This window comes from Struthio camelus, chromosome 1 (assembly GCF_040807025.1).
Source record: "Struthio camelus isolate bStrCam1 chromosome 1, bStrCam1.hap1, whole genome shotgun sequence".
Classification (NCBI taxonomy): Eukaryota; Metazoa; Chordata; class Aves; order Struthioniformes; family Struthionidae; genus Struthio; species Struthio camelus.
The window spans coordinates 122696258-122717794 of record NC_090942.1 but is presented as its reverse complement, the minus strand read 5'-3'; the positions used below and the strand labels follow the sequence as shown (position 1 = coordinate 122717794).

The window sequence follows — 21537 nt, the reverse complement described above, 5'->3', positions numbered from 1 at the left end:
GAACCAGTGATTTAGAAGTAAAAATATTTCCAGCTCATTTCTTATTCCCTTAAGCTATTTTTTCTCCTGCTAACAGCATCATATATTTTGCATTACCTTAAATTTTGTCTTGGGGAAGGACTTAATTAAAAAAAAAAAAAAATCTTCTCCTTGCTGTGTACAAAATAGAACTGGCAAACTTAGATGCTTACTGTTTACATTTTACAGTAAGAGGGCAATTTCACACTGCCTACTACTGATGTTCCAGTATTTCCATATCCACTTTTTTTTTGCTTGTTTTAACTCAGTTCATGCTGGAATTAATATAAGCAGACTCATCAAAAATATCATGTTGACTCTATTATGAGGAGCTTGGGTCAGTCTTCTGGCTGCATTTTGCTTTTGTTTTATCACCAATCCACTTGCAGCACCGGGTCCGCTCTGTGGCTGGCCCACGTAAAATAGCTGGATTTCTTCCCTTGCCCATTCTCTGCAGCCCACCAGCCAAGCTGTGCTCTTGCCCTGGGGACTACTTGTTCCACGGGCAGTTGTAGGTCTGGCCCTACTGGCGCATACATTTTCGACAGAATTATTCAAGATACAGGATTTCTTTGTACATAAAATCATCCAGCCCGCACTTGTCTACATGTATTTTGCCATACCCAGAATCAAAGGCATGGCAGAAAGCTAAAAGTTAAAAGCATCCAAGCCGACTGCTGAAAGCATACGTCGTACAGCAGGCATGCTGCAGCAACGTGTGGGTGGCCGGCTGCTTGTCTGGCTGCCTGCCTGCCTCCCTTCACACGCAGGCTGTACACCTCCAGGATTCAGCCGTACAATAATCAGCTTGAATGGCACAGACTGCACACGCTTTAAGAGACAGGCGCAGACCTCTTGGGTTTGGAGAGCTTTTGGATCTGCGGTTATTTAGGCTTCTATTTATGAGCTTGTTGTGTAATAAAAAGTGTGCTGTGGGAAAGAGAGTAGCTTTTCCATAGCTCAGACATTATTACTTTAACAGAAATTAAATTATAAGCCCTTATCGCCACTTAGGAGTTGAAAGCGCTGGAGGCTATATACCTCCTGGGAAATCTTAACCCCATGGAAATCAAGGGTAAAATTACTATTGACTTTAATAAAGCCAGGAACGTGCTCTATACGTGTGCATGCGTGTGTGTGTGTGTGTGTGTGTGCGCGCGCGCACGTGCACGTGCGTGTCTGTGTGTTTTGCACTTTCATAGACAATCAGGATTACTTATTAACTGACAGGCAGAGACTGCAGCAAACTCTGCCCACGGTATCATCAAAGCCTATGGAAATATTCCTAAGATTCTGGCTTCCTTTGAAACAGTTTGTCCAGGCCAAAGCAGCATCTCGTCAAACCGGTAAGTGCTTTGGTTTAAATATAACTTATCTGTAAAACAGCACATTTGAGTGATTGCATACTTTTTTTGTTGTTTTCTGTGATTGATATCCAGTTGGGAAAATGAAAGTCGGAGTGCATTATTCTGAGGTTCATTAAATCACATTAGTTACTGAGCTTTAAGTGGCCTTCTCAGTATGCAATAAATCTCACAACCCTGGTTAGTAAGTTTACACCTGCAGATATCATACAAAATCAAAGTGTATGTATTATACTATGCCCTTTTTTGTATCTTTAATTTCTTACTTTCCTAGAGGCAACATTTAAGGGCTTTTTCATTGTTATTTTCAAGCAAAAAATACTCTAAGAAGGTAAATTATATGATGTAATCATTCCTAACTCAGCTGTTTTCTTATTCTGACATCCCCATGGAACTAGACCATGAATTTTATGAAATTCAGCTGTCTAGGTCCTTTGACTATGCACTTGCTGGCAAAGGCAGATGCTCCAGTGCTGCTAATGACTACAGATCCTTTGGCATGCATGGAAATATAACAAGTAACTCCACTGGAAATACGCTCCAGTGGAGCACTATCAAAATACTGTTTTTCTTAACATCTGCTAAGTTTCACAGTAAGTTGTATCTGGGTACAAATCATTTAAAGAGAACAGACAACTCCTTTCCAATATAGGCTTTGAATTTAAACCTTTGTATTTCTTATTTTCTTTTATGTTTGAATAGATACAATGTTGTGTTAGAATACCTATCCCCCGTAATAAGTTTTTCTTGCCTCTTCCACTTTCCCTCAAGATTTCTCCTAGCTGAGTGCCATTCCTGTGTTAACTTTTCTCAGTTTTTCTCATGCAACCATACTTCTGCTCTTACAGAACTCCCTAGTGACCTCCTTCTCAATGAATGGAAATGGGGCCCTTTTTTCTAAGTTTACTCCCTGAGCACTTCTGCTTCAAAAAGTGACGACACTCAGTCACCTTTCCGTCTCCACACTACAGTGTATCCTGGCATAGGATTCATTTCTGCTAATTCTAGCTGTTTCAGTTAGATATGCAATCTCCACTAGTTGTATAAGTCCCCTACAGAGTGAATAGAGAGGGACGGATCAGCAGGAGACAGCTCCTCTCATCATTAGCGTGACAGGATCCTGAACTGGCCAGATTGTTGAGGCGGATGTGCCTATATCTTTTCTTCATGGTGAGTTCTGCAGAAACACTGAGAGGTTTTTAGACTTAAAAAAGCCAGGATGTAACTGAACTAAACTAGGATGATGAAGTTTTAAACGGAGAACACCGTAAGTGACAAGGGAAGACAGAACAGAAATTAAAAGGATTCAGTCACTGCTCTCCCCCTCTGCTCTCAGTCTTACTTCCTCAGCTAATGCGAAGACCCACAGCACAAGGGCGAACGCTGCCTGATTCTGCCACTCCTGAGCAGCTCTTGCTGCTGTCTCCAAGGCCCAGCTGCATGCTTGCTTCCCACTCCTCCCAGCAGCTTCAGGCTCTCCTTCAGTGGCAAGCCCTGAGCACCACGATGGGAATTTCTCCTGGCTTCTTCTGCCTCCTGTGCTTGGGCGCCCCTGGCATCTGCTTCCCTGGGAAGGCTCTGCAGCTCCTCTAGAGAAGAAGCAACCTCCCCTCCCTTCAAAGGGCTCCCCCTCGCCCACTATCCTTAGGGGAACACCACACAGCAGTGAGCAAATAAATAAAGACCACATATGTAACATCACACCAGGAAATGTCTTAAGACATGAAGAACAGAATGAATCTCTTTCTTCACTGACTACTGAGGGAGCCTATTTCATGATGCATCTAAATTTTAGATAAACATTAGTCCGAATGGCCAAAGATACTAGGGCAAAGCAAGCACAGAAAATAACTTACTCTTAAAGATGATAGGCAAGTTAACAGCTTTAGAAGCATTTTACCTCTACTCTTCATAGACACAAACGTTGGCACAATGCCAAGAGCACGGGAAAAACAAAGTTTCTGGTTTGAATCAGAGTTTAGAGCATCAAATATTTTGCAGTGTCTGGGCCTAAGTCATTTAAAACTACTTGAAAGCATTGGTGATTTGGGAACACCTTTAATTTATCAGTACTATAGCCATCTTCTTTTCATTGACCATGAAAACAAGTCCAGCAGAAATACTGGGAAGGCAACAGAAATACTAGGCAGTTGCATTCGGTCCTCAGTTTATAACAAGGCCTGCCACCATGCGTGTTTTTGAAGTCTTTGATCCTCTAGGTCTCACTCTCGCATGTTATAAGTCCAGTAAGCAGAGATCTAGCATCTTTGCACCTACCCAATCCTGTGCTATCACAGAGGTTTTAAAGACCTTTAAAGGCTTTGGCAGGTTTTGACAGTCATAGCACTGAGCTTGATGACCTTCAACACATATACAAATCTTGGCTAGAAAGCACATGTCAAGCCCACTCCTACACGCCTTCCAATCCCAGACCATGAAGAGATATGCAGAAGAGCGATGGTCCTTGTGGCGCAGATTTAGGACAAACTCCTCAGGAGGTGTGTCAAGCAAGGAATCCCAGGAGCGCAGTCAATGTCTTCAATACCAATTCACCCCATATGACACAGTCGAAAGGGGCAAGGATCTCAAAATCTGGCCTGTGCTATGAGTAACTCTAGTTCACTTACAATTTTTCAGCAGCATATGGTTGAGACCAATCTTTTTAGTTGGGTTTTGAAAGAAAATCACCTAACTGCCCATTTCTGTTTTAATGTGTTGACCCACACACTGTGAACTGCCTCATGAAGCCAAGTAGCAGTAGCACGATATGTTTTCCCATTACGTTTCATTTCTTGTGAGGAAATAGAGAAGAGAAACACTACCACCGCACCTGCTGTGTCTCTGGTCTCACACACTTGGACAAAAAAATATCTCAGAGGTTAATCCAATTCCTTTCTGTGCAAAGTTTATTTCACTTAGCTCAGAATTTACAAGTGGGAAAAATCAAAATGTAGTTATAATCACAGGAAGAATGGTATCAACTTGTAATCAAAGTGCCAAGCTTTAGAATTGCTAGCGCTGAGCTATGCAGCAACGCTTTATGACTGGCATGAAACAACAAGTTCCTTTTACATTAGCACAATTTGCCTATTTTTTTAAATCAACCAGAAAGTCACTCACATTTATGTTCATGTTTTAAAGAGACCATATATTTTAATTAGAACTCCTTTTAGAACCATGGTGACTTTGAATAGGTTTCTTAACCCAGGCATAGTACTTCTGTTGAGTTCACCAGACGCTGTATATACTTACAGATGGAGACTCTTCAAAGGTGTATGTGCACACTTTTACTGCAGAATTTAGTCTCCATAAGGACTGTCTGCAAGCAATGGGTGAACAGAATCCGTCTTCCTTCAAAACCCCTTCACCACAATTGTCCTCTGCATATGTTACTCCTATGTTAGGGCATGTATTTTTGATGGAAATGATCAGTTTGTAGTAACTTAACTCATCACTACGTTCTACCTTGAAAGTGGGGGCAGGAAGCAAAAACCTTAGGGTAGCTGTTTCTTACACGTCTACATCCAAAGAAACATGAAATTCTTTTCTTCTTCCTTTTTTTCTTTTTTTTGACTCAAATGTCAATAATACATTCATAATGATTTCTGCAACCTTTCTTCCAAACAGGCACTAGCTTATTTAGTTTGTATTGTATCCACAGATTTCCTTTTATTGATACAGATTCATTGTATCTGTAAACTTGGTGTCAGCTTACCTGTGTTCTTTTGAGGGGATGCCTGGGATGCCACAGATGACACCAGTCTGGCCAAAAGGAAACAAACTCGTTAGTGAGTTCCTTAGACCCCTTTAACAATATAAGAGCAAACTCAAATCTATCCTCTCAGGGCAAGGGGCTCCAGGCTTGCCACGCTGAGTCAGTCTGAAATGCACTGTGTTTCAAAACATCATTATTTTGTAGGAGCATAAGGCTTTTAAACTAGTTATTCTACACTTTGGAGCCTTACCAAAGACACCAGCCCCCGACAAAATTGTAATAAATAGAGTTAAGGAAAAAAGTAGCTACTTCAAAGCCTAATTAAGTATTTTGATTAGTTCATACTTGCTGCATTTTGGCTGCTGTTTATAATTAATTTTATTATCTGATGTTTCTCAGTGGTGGCTTTCCAACTACTTCTTTGTTTACCTAATTGGGCAGTTTATAATAATCACTTTGGAATAACAAGTTTTACTCTTTGCTTTTATAACTCATCACATTCACTAAGCCTTTTTGCCCTTTCAGTTTCAATACCCGTTATAATGCCAAGAAGGATTAACTCCAAACAACAAACTAGCTTTCCAGTTGCAGGGCGCTACCCATCATTTCTTGCCTATAAGAAACACAGAGCTCCCTTTACCATCTGTTCCTGCGATGTTCAACCCATTCTCCTTTAGCACGAGTTCTCTATTTGAATTCCTAGCTGTGAGTTCTTGCATTTGTGAAGAGGCCCCCACTCCAGGAGTGTCCCATGGACATATGGACGATCATTCAGCCCCCGGTGAGATGACTACAAAATCAGAGCCAGTGACACAAAATCGCACCAATTTTGCAGCAGGAAGGAGCCACCAGCGTTTTTAATACCTTCCTTTAGACTTTGACATTTTTTTTTTTATCTTTTCACTTTTGAGCATATCTCCTTTCTCCCATTTGGGCGAGGAGGCAGTAATTTAGTAAGAAGAGCAGAGGGAACATCCTCAAAAGTATTTTTTACTGCAAAATAGGAAAGTACCCGTAAGATGTGTTGATGACACAAATCGAGGCAGTATTGTCTGTAAAACAGGAAGACTGGGAATTTCACACTGCCTTGCGTGACCTTGAAAACTCAAGTAACAGATGCGGGATGAGATTTAAAAGTACAAAGTGCAAAGTCCTGCATTAAACAAAAATTTTTTGCTCTCAGGTAGGGACATGATCGGAATGACAAAGAAAGAAAAGGATTTGGCTGTACCCTCCTCAATCGGAGGATAACTGAGCCATGAATGTGATATATTCATAAAGAGGTAAATGTTATCCTTCATCACATTAGCCAGGATATTTCCTGTCGAGAGAGAGAAATATTGATTCTGTTGTACATGACACTGATGAGCCCTTTTCAGTAATACTGGCACAATTCTGATTCCTCCTGTTCAAGTAAGATGAATTCAAACTGAAATTTGACCAGCAAGGCTGATCAGGGGAACAGAGAGCTCATGCGACAAGGAAAAACTTGTAAGAATTTGACTAATTTAGCCTAGGAAAATAAAGACTAAGAGGGGATTAAGTTATTCCCTATGAATGTACTGAATCAGATGGAGGGAAGGGAGAGTGAGAGGTAAACACGATTTTAAATTAGCAGACAATTTGGTACCTGAACAAATAGATTTCAGCTAGACATACAAAATGTTTACGTTCAGTATAAAAGAGGATTTCTAACCATCAGAGAAGTGAGTTACGCTCCAAGAGGTTTAGCAGGAATAAAAAAAACAGAATAGTTTTACAGTAAACCTTGATCATTGGAAGAAAAGGACTACATGGCACAGTGTGGGACAAGATCCCGTGACCCTACAGGTTGTTTCTAGATCTGTAGTCCTAAACCAGAACTGCATAGCAAACCTGAGAAATTTTTTTGAGCCAAACATCAAGAAATCAGAAGCTAGAGTACAAATGGGAGGCAGAGGAAACAGAGAGGAAACAATGGATGTGGTAACAGAGAAGCGCTGCTGGACTGCTCTGTATTATATATAAGGAAGATCACAGCTCCATTATTTACCTTGACCTCCAAAACACTTTGCTAGTTGAAAATTAAAATTTGTAATTGACTAAGAAATCCCAGCCAAATAGAAGAAAGCTGAAGGAAGTCACTTGTGATTTAAAAAGAGCTGAAATAATTACACATAAAAGGAATAGAAGGGGATTAAAATAAAACCAGACTTCACTAATTAAATTGGCATGTGGAAAAAAAAAACACCTCCCTTTCATATGATTAGTGTGTGTACTGGAATTTACAAAGACAGAAAGAAAAAAATCAGAAAGATATCTGTTGTCCAAGAATTAAGTTACATGTTGGGGATGACAATTTGCACATTGGATGGGAAACTGTGAAAAACATGCAGAGATTTTACTTTTGCATCCACCAAAATTCCAAGCTTGACAGTGCATCTCTGCTGTGGCTGCAAAACCGTTTTACATAAGTTGTTTCTACAATGCTCCATGAAGACCGATAGTTTTATGGTGGGGTTTTTTGTTTTGTTTTGTTTTGTTTTGCTCCTCTGTTAGAGAAGTACTTGATTGCAAACGGGAAAGTTGCTTTGTTGTGCCAGGTACTATCCAAAAATATCAGGAAAGATAGACTGTACCCTGAAGAACACACAAGATAAAGAGCAAAGGGGAGAAGGTTATTACAAACGCCCCATGATAAATATTAGCAACTGTGCGACAAAACTCCGTATTTATAGCCCTTCCCTATCTTGACATCCAGAAACAGGAAGAATAACAAGTGAAATAGGAGCTTTTGCACAGTAAAGCAATCTTAAATATCAGGCGGGTTTTCAAAACAGCTGTGCTAGGTTTACCAGATTGCATTATGGAAATGTTAGACACCAAAAAATCATGCACTGATGTGTAAATAAGGAAAAATGGGGGTGGTAGGCAGGGAAAGAGAATTCCCTCTGGTATTCTTCCTGCCAGAAAACAAAATCAGACAGCTTCCACCCACTAGTCTCTCCTTATCTCCCCTTCAGTTTCCAATGGCTTGCTCTGCAAAATTTCCCCAACTCTGACAAGCCATATAAGCTACTGAGAATTTAAAATTACTGTGAGATTAACAAGTTTGGGCTTTCTATCAGTATTACGAGGTTATGTGAACCAGAAGTGTTTCAACTGATCTTTAGGTAGACGTTTTTTACCACCGTTCTTTTTACTGTCGTGCTAAAAAGCTCTTGGTGTTGCCATACGTCCGGGACAGTGTCAGGATATACACCTTCTAGGCCATCGAGATAAAGTGTAATAAAGAAAGGAGGAGCACAGGAAGCTTTAGGCAAGAAGACTTTTCCAAAGCTGTCAGGAGACAATTTGTTCCCTCTGTAGATCAGACCCACCACAGGGCTGATCTTTGAGTGCTTCTGGTTTGCAAAGGGGTCTAAGTGCCACAGGTCAGGATCACAGCCACATGACTGTGCAAGTGTACGTCTTAGAGATAAAAACAGGTTTTTTCTGATGTGTGCAGGAGTCATTTTGATATCTACAGATAAGTGCCATAATTTTGAGAACAACATTGGACAAACTTTGTCATACAGGTAAATAGTAGCCCTTTAATGAGACAGAGTAACAAACGCTAACTTTTTAAAACAGTTAAAACTCAAGAGTTTACATCTGAAACACTATTCTTCTGCCTACATATCTCGGCTTCATCAGCTCACCCCTTTCAGAGGAAAGGAGGGACAAATACCAAGAAAAGTAGACTTTTCAGAACTTGAAAGGAACCAGCTCTGGCTCAATTTCAGCAGACTTTAAATATGTAACGCTTTTTGCATGCATGGGATTACATTTGCAGAAATCTTCCGCAAAGCACACAAACCCATACATGCAGTATTGGCACGGGTGATTCAGCACATTGGAAACTAGAGTGTAGGTGGCAAGCTGATAGCATTGCACACACTTACACGTCTAAGTTAAGTAATGCTAACATGTAGCTATTGTCATGAGTTTGCAGAATCAGGTCATGGGAATAACACATGCATTCACATTTTGTACCAGGAGCTGTAGATTCGCTGTATCTTCACAAGTATCTCCAGTTGGCAAGTACACATCAAAAGCAGCTCTTAGAGAGGTGCTGGCAAGTGGTTTCTCCATGTGTAAAATTATGCTGGCAAAATGAAAACTGGAGGGGGCTGATCGCATGTCAGCTCCCAGAATAGGCGGTTAGTCTCCATATAATCTCTCCACAATCTCTCCACAATCCCTGTACTTAGTAGTATAATTAATTTCCCTCCTCTCTCTATAATTAATAGCAAGAGAGGGACAGAAAAGCCTCCTAGGGGTAATTCACAACCAAAGCTTATTTTAGGTGCTCTGAGTAGCTCTCTCGGGGCTCGTCTCTCCTCAGTGGCCTAAGGAGAGCAGACTCCTAACGAAAGACCCTAAGGTTAAGCATCCGACGTAGGGCGAATGTATCCCTTCCACCTCTTATCCTCGTCATCTCGTGTCCCTGCTTCTCCTACTATTTAAAAACCGTACTACTCTGAATTCCAAAACCAATTCCAAAAACCTGAGGCTGACATAAACTTCAGCTCCTGTCATAAGCTGTTGCCTCCAGCAAAGCACAAGTCTGGTGAAGTCAAGTTAATTCTGGGACTCTCGCTCCAAAGGGGGGAGGAGTCTTTGAGTCAAAGCCCAGTAACTGAAAGCACCCTGAACAAGCAGTATGACTTTAGAGACTGCTGCAGTGGCCTTCACCTGCAATACAAAGGGAAAGGAAATCTCAGCAAACGGACTAGTCAGGCATTTGCTTGGGACCTCAAGAGTGCAGCAGGCGTCTTTTCTGTGTGTGCTAGCACAAGTATGAATAGGCTCCAGGAGGTTCTGCAGAGAGATTCATGGAGGTGGTTTAGAGAAAACTGCAACTGAAACTATAAATAGAGTGAAGGGAGACAGCAGGCTAAGTACAAAATAATTATTTGTGCACCTGCTCAAGAGCCATTTTAGTTTGTGTGCCCCAAGAGAAAAAGCGCTATTTGGAAAGCACAAAGGTTTGTTCAATTTAATGATTGAATTATGGTTCCTAGCTCAATACAACTATCCATATGCTGCTCCTCTTGAAATATTTAACAATTAATAGAGATAAAAGAGCTTACCACACATCACATTGCGTCAGGATTGTGAAGACAGGAAGGATAAGCTTATACATATCCCTGCTCTACAGACAACCTTTCTCCACTTTGAACATGCCCAGTTCTTGTACTGTGTTAGCAAATGAAAGCATGAAAAATGAGTAACAGGTGGAGCAGGCTCTAGAAAATCAAGTTCAGCTTGAAGGGCAGCTACTGGTCCAGTAGATACGCTCCTAGAACAGTGGAAGTGACTAAAAATCGTAACTTGAAAGCAGAAATGAAGGGAATACTCCTGTAAACCTATACGGAAGATGAGACCCTATATTGCTCTTTTCAGTGAGCTTTCCTATTATGGAAAAGGCTTAAGAAACCAGAATACAGCCATCTTTTAGACTGCCATGATACAATACATCCACAACACAAATGCTCGGACTCAGAAAAGATTAGATCGAAAAAAAAAAAAAATCCATCACAGTACATTAGGAGATGTAGGAAGCTGTGAAGAGGAAGGGTGGCGTGAGAAAGGAAATGCAAATAAGGAGTTTTAACAAGCTAGAGCGGTGTTGTTTCAAAATACTACTTTTGTCTCAAAAGGAGAAAAAGACAAGCTGCTCCACGGTCACAGAGCACAGACGAGCTCTGGAGCTGAGCGCTGGGTTTGCAGTTAATCAGAGAGAAAAAAAAAACAGAGAAAGTGATATGACTTGTGCAAATGCAGGTTGTTATTAGAAATAATAACAACCTGCAGATTCACAACCCCATTCTTCTAGCCACTATGAATAGGCGCATTAGCTTGGAGTATGGATTATTTAATACAACACAGTCAAGACAGAAAAAGAGTTAGGTGGAGTAGGCTGGAAGGGATGCATCCTGTAAGTAAAGTGATCAGGATGATGCCTGGCAAATATTTCCTTGGTTCTACCTGTTTAGCCAGGCTTTTCCGAGCCGATGCGGCTCAGGTAAAGCGCCCGTTAACGCCTGCAGCTGCCTGTTAGCCCGCCAGCTCCCCGCGCCGTCCCAGGAACACGCAACAACCCCCCGGCCCGCTCCCGCCGAACCTGAGAGCGCCGAAACGCCGTCGGAAGACACTGAAACCCCTACAGATCGGGCCAAGGCGGGGGCCGGGCGCCCCGAAGGGGGCAGCGGCTGCCGGCGGCGCCTTGCCCAGGCTCCGCGGGGCCGCCCCCGCGGAAGGAGCGCGCCGCCCCGCGCCGCCCGCAGGTGGCGCTGCCGCCGCCGCCGCCGCCGCCGGCCGCGGCCCCCCGGGCGCCGCCCGCCCGCGGCTCCGTGCGCGGGGGCCGCGCCTCCCCCGCCCGCTGCGCGGCGCTTTCTCTCCGCGCGCGCCGCTCGCCGCCACGCGCGGGGCTGACGGGGGTGGGGGGGGGGGCGGGCGGAACCCGAGCGGCGCACCTGGCGGGCCGAGGGCGCGCGAGCGCGCGCGCGTGTGTGTGTGTGTGTGTGTGTGTGTGTGTGTGCGCGCGCGCGCGCGCCGGGGGCGGCAGCGCGGCGCGGGTGGGGGTGGGGGGGTGGGGGGCGAGCGGCGGGGGAATGGGGGCTGCCGGCAGCAGCCGCGGGGCCGTGTGACGGCGCGCAGCGCGCACACACACAGACACACAGAGCCAGGCAGCAGCAGCCCCGCTCCAGCCCCGGAGGGAGCCGCGATGGAGTGAGCGCCGCGTGTGCCGCCGCCAGGTAAGGCGGCGATGCGGGAGCTGGGGGGCGAAGGGGAAAGGCAGGAGGTGGCGGCGCCGGGGGTCTCGCCTGTCTGGCGCGGGCGACTGCGGGCCCCCGCGCTTTCCCTCCGGTCTGCCGTCGGTGCCCTTCCCCAAGCCCCGCCGAAGCAACGACGGCCACGCTGCCAACGGACAAGGCGGGCGTCCGTTATGCAAGAGGAGGGCGAGCGGGTTCAAGCGCCCGTCGCTGCCGCGCTGGAAACCAGCGGCGGGGGGAGGGGGGGGCGCCGAGCCCGCGGAGCGGGAGCCCCTCGCGTGGGAGCCCCTCGCCCGGCCCCGGGGCAGAGCGCTGCCCCCCTTCCCTGCCTGCCTTCCCGCGGGGGCGAGGCAGGGAGCCGGCCCGGCGCGAAGGGACGTCCCGCCCCGCCGCCCCCCACCGCGGCGGCCGAGGCCGGGAAGAAGTTCAAAGGGGAGGAGTGGGGCGGGGGTGGGGGGCAGGGGGGAAGGGCGGTTGGAAGGGGCTTGCGGGGGCGGCCGCGCTGAGGGGAGCCCGGGGCCAGGCTGAGGGGAGCCGGGCGGCGCTGGGCTGAGGGGGCGGCGCGGCCCCGGCTCCCGCCGGGCGGGCCGGACCTCAGAGGGGCGGCGAGGGTCGGGGGTCGGCTCGGCCAGAGGTGCCCGTCTGCTCCGGAGCCGAGGGAGAGCCAGCTCGGTGTCACCATGGCGACCCGAGGGAGGACAGGACTAAATAAATAAGACCAACTTCCCTTCCACCTGCGCCCCCCCCCCTCCCGCCCGCCCGCCTCGCCCCGCAGCCACCCACCGCTGCCCCCCAGCCGCCCCCGCTGCCCCCTTCCGCCAGAGGCAGCGTGGGGGCGCGTCGCGCCGCCGGCGCCGTTGGGGCGGGCTCGGCCGCTCCCCCATTTCGCGGCGGGGGACCGGCCCCCCCCTCCCCCCCGCCGCTGCCGCCTTTCAGGACCGCGAACAGCAGCGGCGGCGGCTTCAGCCCCCGCCGCGGGGCCGGGCAGCGCCGGCAGCAGTTGTGGCCCGGCCGGCCCCCCCCCCCCCCGCCGGGCTGCCCCGCGGCCCCCCTGCGGGAGGCGAGGGCGGGAGTACGCGCAGAGAAGCGCGCTGTACGCGGGTTTGCCCGCCGAGTGAGCCCAGCGCGAGAGGCGCTGGCCAAGAGCTGCTTTTGGGGGCTCCTGAGCCGCGCGGTGAGCAGTCTGAGGAGGGGGGGGCACAACGCGCCCGGAGGAGGCGGGAGGGAAGTTTTCAGCTTAGTGATAATTCACCAAAAGCCGGGAGAAGTTTGTTACACTGGTGAGTGGTAAATTACTGGCTCGGTTTTGCTGTACGTACCTCGTACGACTAGCACAATATACAACGATAGCTTGGGACTGAGGAAAAAAAAATATTCTAGAAAAGCAAACAGGGAAAATGAATAATGTTCACTAGGTAGGGAAGACAGAGACGAATTAGTCACTTTTGTGCTGTTCACTGTGTCAGGATGTTCTTTTTTCATTAAGCAAACAAAATGTATTTAATTTTGCCGTGGTCCTGGTAGGCAGTAAACTATGGCTGCATGTAGAGTTATGGGGTTTGAGCCCAGATCCCCAGACTATTGAGGTTTTACTTGAACTGTAATCAAGCTGCTGCTTCACACCAGGTACTGGGATCCTAATGGTCCGTTTTAAGTGAGCCCTAGCCTTGCAGAAAACCGCATAGGTGAGCCACTGTCATGCGTGGGAGTTAGCGGGGCTTTGTACTTATGCAGAGACCCCAAGCAAAATTATCTCTAAGAATCACAACTTGAAGTAAAGATTTTTTTTTAACCGTAGATCCCCATTTTGCCCAAACTACGCTTCTCAGCAAGTCATGTGAAGTAATGAATTAAGCCTCTAAGGAAATGGGATCTGATGGGACTCACATTTGCAGACCTGTCTCATAAGGGGTATGGAAATAAAGGATTGAACTAAAAGCATGGGCTTGGGCACTCGTGACATTCCTGTGGGAAAATGGGGAGAAGTTCTTAAATGCCACTATTCAGGGCAAAGTTATCAGCTCATTTATAATACTTGAAGCTATTGATTTTGTTATATAAGGCAATATTCCTGCAGTGTCAGAAATTTTTATCAGATAATTACAAAATGATTTTACCTTATAAGCAACATAAGGAAAAATTTAACTGAAGAAACATCAACAGCAAATCCCACAACCACAACCTTAATCACTTTAGTAAATGACAAAATTCTTTGTAGAATTTCTGCCAGTGTATTTAAACCAAATTCCATATAAACTTCCCTAGATACAGAATTTCACTGCAGAAAATGCTTGTTTTTCACAAGCATCTATTTGTAGACTTGTTTTATATTCATTTTATTGAAACATGCTATTTTTGGAAGGAAGACAAGTTCCCTCTTTCAAATTGTGCAAGAGAAAGAGAATTTCGTTAATATTTTTCTAAAATATCCATCACAAGGGACTTATTCAAGTGTTTCATAGATATAAGCTCTGTGTTGTTCTTCCTTTCACCTCCAAAAATGAAGCAACTCTAGACACTGTTGGTATAAGGTTGCAGGGTTTGCCATGATATTTTCACATGCACAAATATATTTTCATTCAGAAATGTGTTTATATGCTTCTGTAAAAGTAAGTAGAAAAGGATTAATATAACATTCTCCCAGATAACTTAAAATATATCTCAAGTGATAGTGGTTTAAACCTTGCAGAAAATACATCTATTTTATTATTTCTTTTATTTTCATTGTTATTAAAAGCTTGGGAGGTCTGTTCAGCATTTTCATCCACTGCTTGCTGCAGAATGTTGGGTTTTAATTGGGAAAATTAAATACTGACAATTTTAAGAGAGAGACAGGGTTTACTTAGTGTATTTACTACATTAGTTGGATGTTGGATTTTTGGTAGTAGAGGCAGGTTGATATTAGAAAACTATTCCTAATATATTAAGCGTCAATATTTAAATATTGATTATGCAGAAACAGACCAATGTTTCTTAAACAACAAATGCTAAATTTACTGGCCAATAAACCCAAGGAAAAAGTTTTAATATCATCCCTCTACATACTGATTTCATGGAAGACTGCTATTTTTCAAAACTGTGCATCAGACACCCTACTAGAATGCTACTGATAATGCAAGTACAATTATATGAGTAGCATGAACACCTGGAGTAAAAGACTTGAACAACAGCAGGTTACTAACTCCACTCGTTTATACACTGCCACAGTTTTTAGTTATGTACAAGTATGCTGAATGTCATGGAAGCTTAAAGCCTTCTGAAGGAGCCCCATGCTGGAACTGTGAAGTGCATGTCCAAAGGACATCCCACTAGGCCGCCCTTGCTCAGCATACTGCAGGGAGTGAACGAGAGCAGTCCTGTCCATGTGAGGGCTGGAGAAGAAAGCCTGTGTGGTCAAGACTTAACGTGCAGGAGGTGAGAAACTTTGAGAGGTGAGACAGTAAGTGACAAATTTTTATAGTCCCTACTATGGCAGCTGCAAAGGCACTGTGTGGCTGATATGAATCATGTCTGCCCATAAGGAGGCTCAGAGCACCATCCTCATTTAACTCATCATCCATAGCCTGCTTGTTAGGATATTGTATGGGGATAAGAGAAGTCCCCAACTAAGGAAACACATCTTCTTTCTATTCTGAAGGTCACAGTAGAATGGATTTTTGCCAGCTGGCAACATGCAGTCTGTTCATGAACTTTTATGTATGGCCAGCAGAATCCTCCCCTCAGATACAGAACCAAGAAAGTGAATTTCAAAAGTCTGAAATGATATTCAATTGTATTAGGTACAGTACGATAATTCCTGATATTGGCATCCACAAGATTTGTACTATTACTGTAGCTTCCCTTTAATCAGAAATGCCCTCAGAAGACACGTTGCTTTATTGCAGCAGTGTATGTCATCTCAGTATTAGAAAATAAAGGGCTGATTCTATCAATCAGGCTTGCCTATACCTCAAAATAAATGCAAGTATATGACATGAATTATATATTTGCAATATATGCCATTTTTCAGTTTGAACATTATTTACTTCTAAGATTTACTTTCCTGTCTTACTTTGGTAGGAAGAGTCTGGTATATCCAAGGGCATAACTAGCTTTATAATCAGAAAACTCTTAATATTTTCATGCATAGCTTACGATTCACAGGATTATATTACAATTCCACGGAGATTTAATTTTTAAAGCCTTCACATTATGGCATAGTATGTGTTAGTGCAGACAGTGAAGGCTCATTCAAATATTTAAGCCAGAGAGCCTGCTATTAATCCTTACTGCCAGTGACTTACCTTTTCTGTCATGCACATAGCAGGTGGTTCGTGTTGAGGAAGTTGAGCTTCAGACTTTGACTTGTGTGTGGACCTCTGAGCCTTCAGAAGAACCTCCCAGCCAGAGAAAGTATCTGACTCATAGCAACACTGAGACTTCAGGTAGCTGTCACAAAATGTTTTTTTGCAGTCTTGGTCGTTTGAACTGGAGTCAGTAGCACCTAGTCCTGGCGTGCCTGCTGGCTAAGGGCAGTGGGTGGGGAGAGGAGCTTTAGCATAAACTGGGATATGCGTCTGCATCCCATCATAGACACACCTGGCCTTAACCATGGCTTCGATTCCTCTTTATCGCTTTTGAGCTAACTGTGCTGGGTCTTTAAGTTCAGCTCTGCTTTTAGAAAGAGAAGTCTCAGGTTTGATTGCTGCTGATCCAGTCACAGCATTTCTTTGGGCAACAAATACTAAGGAACACAGGTTTATATGGCTGCTCTGTATTATTCTGTATTCAATTAATCTACATAGACTATTGAAGTCTGGCCTGAAGAAGCTACTGGCGCATAGGACATGTTGGGACTCACTGAAGCAGAGCACTGGAGCTTGTTTTCTGATTTTAAAGCCAAGTGCCGGCATTTGTGCTGAATTTTCAAAAAAGTTCTATAATCTCTCTTTTGGACAAGAAAATAATAATGTGCAGGCTGAAAGGGTGAAATAGAAGACTGAAAGAAAGAACAAGATGACGAGAGAGAGAGCGCACGAGAGCATGGTTAATTCAATGCTCTAATCAACTGTATTCTGCAGTGCTTTATCGTAAGAATCCCTGCATGAGGCTCACCAGCTCAGAGCACTTTGCAGCATTGCAGGAAATCCTCTGCTTTTTGTTTCCCATTTAAAAAAAAAGTCTCATTGTGTCTTGTCAATACAGACAACTTTGGCAGTGAAAGCAAAGGATAAATTATCATTTAATTTAGTATTTATCATAATCAAGAGCAGGGGTTCATTAGAATAATGAGTAATTGCCACATTACTCCTCAAAGTATTAATTTGAAGAATGAGAAAATAATGACATTTCCTACCTTCCTGCTTTCCCCCCCCCACCCCGTTGACATACACAGTCTGCAGTTTCTATTAGCTTGTCAGATCAATTCCCCATTATTGAAAAGAGGCATTTATGCTATATGGTTGTAACAAGAAACTACTTCTCCCAGCTCAATAGTTATCTGGGCAGGAAGAGATAATTCCCCATTGATATCCACAGGGTCGGATTTTCACACAAAAGCCCCAACAGGCAATGCCTAGTTTAGAAATATAGCCTCCTCGGTCTCTCTATACAGTCAGTAAAGAGAGCTGGGTACCTGGGAAGAGCAACTTTAGGTCACTAAAGATCTCAATAGGCCTCTGGAGTTGTCACATTTTAGTGCCTGAAGTTTCACGGGATGGGCCTAAAATAAATATATCAATGTGGCAATCTACTGTTTTACAAAATGTGAGAAATGAACCCCTTTTTCTAGAGCTCCAGAGCAGAATCTTACCTACTAAAATTCTCCATTTATATGGCTCTACATCACTGTCTTTCTGTCTGGCTTATAGAAATATCAAAATTAGGCAGAAGTCAGGCTTTTTTCCTTTCTCCCGTTGTTTCTGACACTCTCCAGCTGCAGCATTAAGTAGCTCAGAACTTCCTGATCTCAGAGGTGGTCTTAGACTATCAGAGCTGAAACTAACAGCAGGATCAGAGGTACCATAGGAAAGGGTGGGAGGAAACCTTTTTTTGATAATAAAAAACAGTGGCTGTTTAAAAACATCAAGATTGCCATCAATTGCAATGGGCTGTGAATCACGGCCCCTGTTTCAATGTGGAGAGGAAGGGACACCGAGCTGGAAGGGAAGGACATGGTGACAGCCCTAGTGGAAACAATACAGATACGGTGCTATATTCTCCTTAGTGTGCTGCTTTGCTTTTCCTGGTACAAATACAGGAAAGCATTTCAGTATGTTCTTAAGTCCTATTAGATGGGAGATAAATAAAGTGCCTCATTTAATTTTTTACTGAATGGGAATGAGAGATTATCAAATCTTCACCCAGCATCAGATTTACAGGGGAGGAGGAGAAAGGAGGCTATTGGATTGCAGCCCATTAGCCCTGTCCAATGTAGTCTGTACATCAAAATGCTGCTCATAAAATGCAGTATCTCTTCAGTTATCTTGGACTTCTTGGCTATTGTCAATTGCTTTGCTGTAAGTGGATCAGAGGTCTTTCAGCATTAAAAACAAAGTAGTGTTAGTTTCCTTTCCAGAAGTAGTGTCATAGCTACCATTAAAATCAGAAAGACAAACAAGCAAAGAAAAGATGCTACTTCTTAAACAAATATTCCAACAATATCTGCAATACTCTAGCGAGGGTGACTGTAAATATATGTAAGATACATACAGTGGTAGCTATTGACAAGTGTTGACTTTGCACTTGTGGGTGCTGTGTAATACAAGAGAACACAGCTCATACAACTGTTCTCTAGACATTCATTACCATGTCTTTTTTTCTCAGCAACTGGGTTTGCAAGAGATGACCACAAACTTCTGCAGCATCCCAGTGCCAAATTCTGGATCACACTGAGTTCTCCATCACTAGTTAGAGATTGCAAAGCTACTTAAGAATTTACGATGGGTGAAATTTGGGAGAGATGGGAAGGAAAAGGGCTCAAGAGAGACAAAAAAAAAAAAAAAGGTAGGGGGGACTCTAGAAGTAGAATGGGATTGTAAACACCCCCATATTCAGAATAATCCAGTTCTGGGTTGGCTAACTGAAAAGAGGGCTGTCTGCAACATCTGGATGTTGCTAATCTTTATTTCCCTTCTCTCTACCCCTTGTAATTATCAAATGTACAGTTTTAATTTCAGTACATCTCTTATCAGATCACAGGATTCAGAAGTGCGTTTCACTGGAAGGTACCATGTAGTTAATATACTAACTTAACACTCTCAAGCATATGCCTTATGGAAATATCAAAAATAAGTAAAAAGCTATTCTGAACTGCTATCCAGAGAGGAAATAGTACCCACTGTATATAAGCTGCAAACATCTATTATTGTCACACTGCATTCCAGCAATGTGTGCTGCAGGAAAAAACCTTTGTTCATTCATAAAATAAGAGGTAACAATAGCAGATACAAAGCAAATGTATCTCTATCCAGAATTTAAACTGAAATACAGTATAACGTCAAAGATTAAGAAAATTTAAGAAAGAAATTCTGACTTGGACACTTTGCAAAGGATGGCACTCATGGTTTGTTTGTTATTTTGTCTTCAATTACAGCTGCATTCAGAAACCAGACTGGTGGGTTTGGAGAATCACATACAACTCATATCTTAGAAGAGCATTAAGCTGCTAGTTGGTAGGAAAATCAGGTAGGCTCTTGAAAATGCTGAAGAGAAAAGACAAGTGATGTGATCATGAGGGGGAAAAATAATAACAAAAGAAACTGCAGGAAGACTTGCTGAAAATGTATAGGAATAGCAAATCCTGCCAAGCTGTTACAGAAATAGAATCAGCAAATATGTAATCTTGTATATGCATTGGAGTCAAAAAGCATTAAACTCTTTCCGCTAACTTCAATGGGTTTCATATCAGGCTTTAAATGTAAATTTATTTTAAGTAGGGTAATATGTAGGAGAGAGAGGTCTGACATAAGGTTTCCTTACTACAGCTCAGCATGGCTTCATTTCTTATAACTGTCAGCAGAAGTCTTTGTACAACGCAGCCTGAACTTTCTTCCTGTTTGTGCTATATAACTCTAAATGTACAACCAGCAGAGAGAGGGAAAATGATTAACTAACACATTCTAGAAATGTTTACAAATATTTCAAGTTACTTTTCTTTTATGATGATTTTAAGATGCAGTTTCTCATATCTTGTCGCAGTGCAAGCACAGAGTACTTTTACGAGAGAGAAGAGTTTTTCAGCTTCTTGGAAGTACAGTACACATAGCACATTTTCAGCCTAGATGAATTTACCTTACCCCAAACATTTACCAGAAGTTGGAGCCTGAGTATTTTTGCTTGACCGGTACCAAAGATCAGTCTGTTTTAGGTCCAAAGCATGGGTTTGGAAATAAATATAGAAAGATTTTTTGAAGCAGATTAGTTTAAAGTGAATGGTTGACTGCAAGTTGATAAGGAGCATGGAACGTTAATTGACAGTGGTAGGTGAACACAGGTGAAACGGTCAGATCGGAGCTGTAAAAAATGTAATCATCTGTTGTATTTCCTCACACCAGGCCATAAAATACCATAATTGTTTTTAAATGTTCAGAACAAAGTCATTTTTGTGCTATTGCTACTTTCTCCTGATCACATTTTTCGATAAACGAGTGCTCCTGGGTCAGACCCACGTCCATTTATAGCAGTAAGTCATATCGTTCCTTCAGTTTAAAAACAAAGCAAAAATAGTTTAGATCAGAGCCACTATACAGAAGGAGAACCTCTGTGTGGGGAGGTGGGGTGGAACTGTAGTCTCCCTGAAACAGATTTTGTGGCTCTTAATCGCGCTGGACTAGAGCCTGTACAGAGAGGACCTTTCCAGTATTAAGCAAACATTAGATCAGGTCTAATAAAAAAACAGTTTCTCAAACAGTAGGCCCATTCAAATCCCAAACTGTAGCTGTCAAGTGTGTAGGCAGTGCTACCCCATACGGTTCATGACCAAGATAAGCCAAAGAGCTGGGCTGTGCAATTGGGAAAGGTCAGAGCAAACACTGGCTACTGAACTGACAAGCAATCTCCATTTTTTTCTAAAAAGTAAGGCCTCAGGCACCGTCCTTATGAGCTAAAGAGGGACAAAATTCAGGCTTCACTTTCTGCAAATTACACAGAGGAAAGAGTTTCTACACCAGTAAGGCTTCTGGCTTCAGGCTAGCTTTTCATTTCAGTGAAATCTAAGGTTGAGTGAGGCTGGATCCCAAGCATGTATTCCACAGCTCAACATAGTCACAGTCTAAGGACTGGCATTTGTGCGTCGGCCTCTTAATCAGTTGAGTTTCATTGGTAAAGATATGCCATCAGCAAAAAAGACAAAGCTAAACCCAAAACCCAACTCTCCAATTATAACTATAATCATCAAAGCCATACTCAGTAACCTAGAATTAGCGCTTCTACTTAATCCTACACAACGACGTGGGAGGCAAAGAGGAGGAGAACAGTACAGTTCAGATGCAGCTAGATAAACATGTATTAGTGCTTAGTACAGCGGTCAAAATTAGAACTATTAGAACTAAAAGTTAAAAGAAAATTTTAAAAAGCTTTTTCCCCTCACCAGAGAAAAGTGCTCAAACAAGTAACGTGGAAAATAAAATGCTTCACCTTTGCATTGTCTGGGAATATTTCC

At 43.6% G+C, this 21537-nt stretch overlaps 1 protein-coding gene and 1 long non-coding RNA gene across 11 annotated transcripts in view; one reads left to right on the top strand and one right to left on the bottom strand.

The window, feature by feature from the left end:
* The window catches only part of LOC138061639 (uncharacterized), a 60363-nt gene extending 48989 nt beyond the window's left edge, over positions 1 to 11374 (bottom strand). Inside the window, exons 1-2 of one of the 2 annotated variants that reach the window (XR_011135552.1) lie at positions 11246 to 11374; positions 5098 to 5144 (exon numbers count right to left, since the gene is read on the bottom strand). This is a non-coding gene — a long non-coding RNA (uncharacterized lncRNA). The remainder of the gene's footprint in view (positions 1 to 5097; positions 5145 to 11245) is intronic. The other variant, XR_011135553.1, reaches the window with a different exon arrangement.
* KCNJ6 (potassium inwardly rectifying channel subfamily J member 6) overlaps positions 1356 to 21537 on the top strand; it is a 177251-nt gene continuing 157069 nt past the window's right edge. For 2 of the 9 annotated variants that reach the window (XM_068913968.1, XM_068913920.1), the window contains exons 1-2: positions 11731 to 11879; positions 19471 to 19562. The gene's annotated coding sequence lies outside the window, so the exon portion shown is untranslated. Of the gene's footprint in view, positions 1365 to 11717; positions 11880 to 13156; positions 13178 to 16239; positions 16322 to 19470; positions 19563 to 21537 lie in introns of those variants that run through there. The other 7 variants (XM_068913913.1, XM_068913956.1, XM_068913935.1 and 4 more) reach the window with 6 other exon arrangements.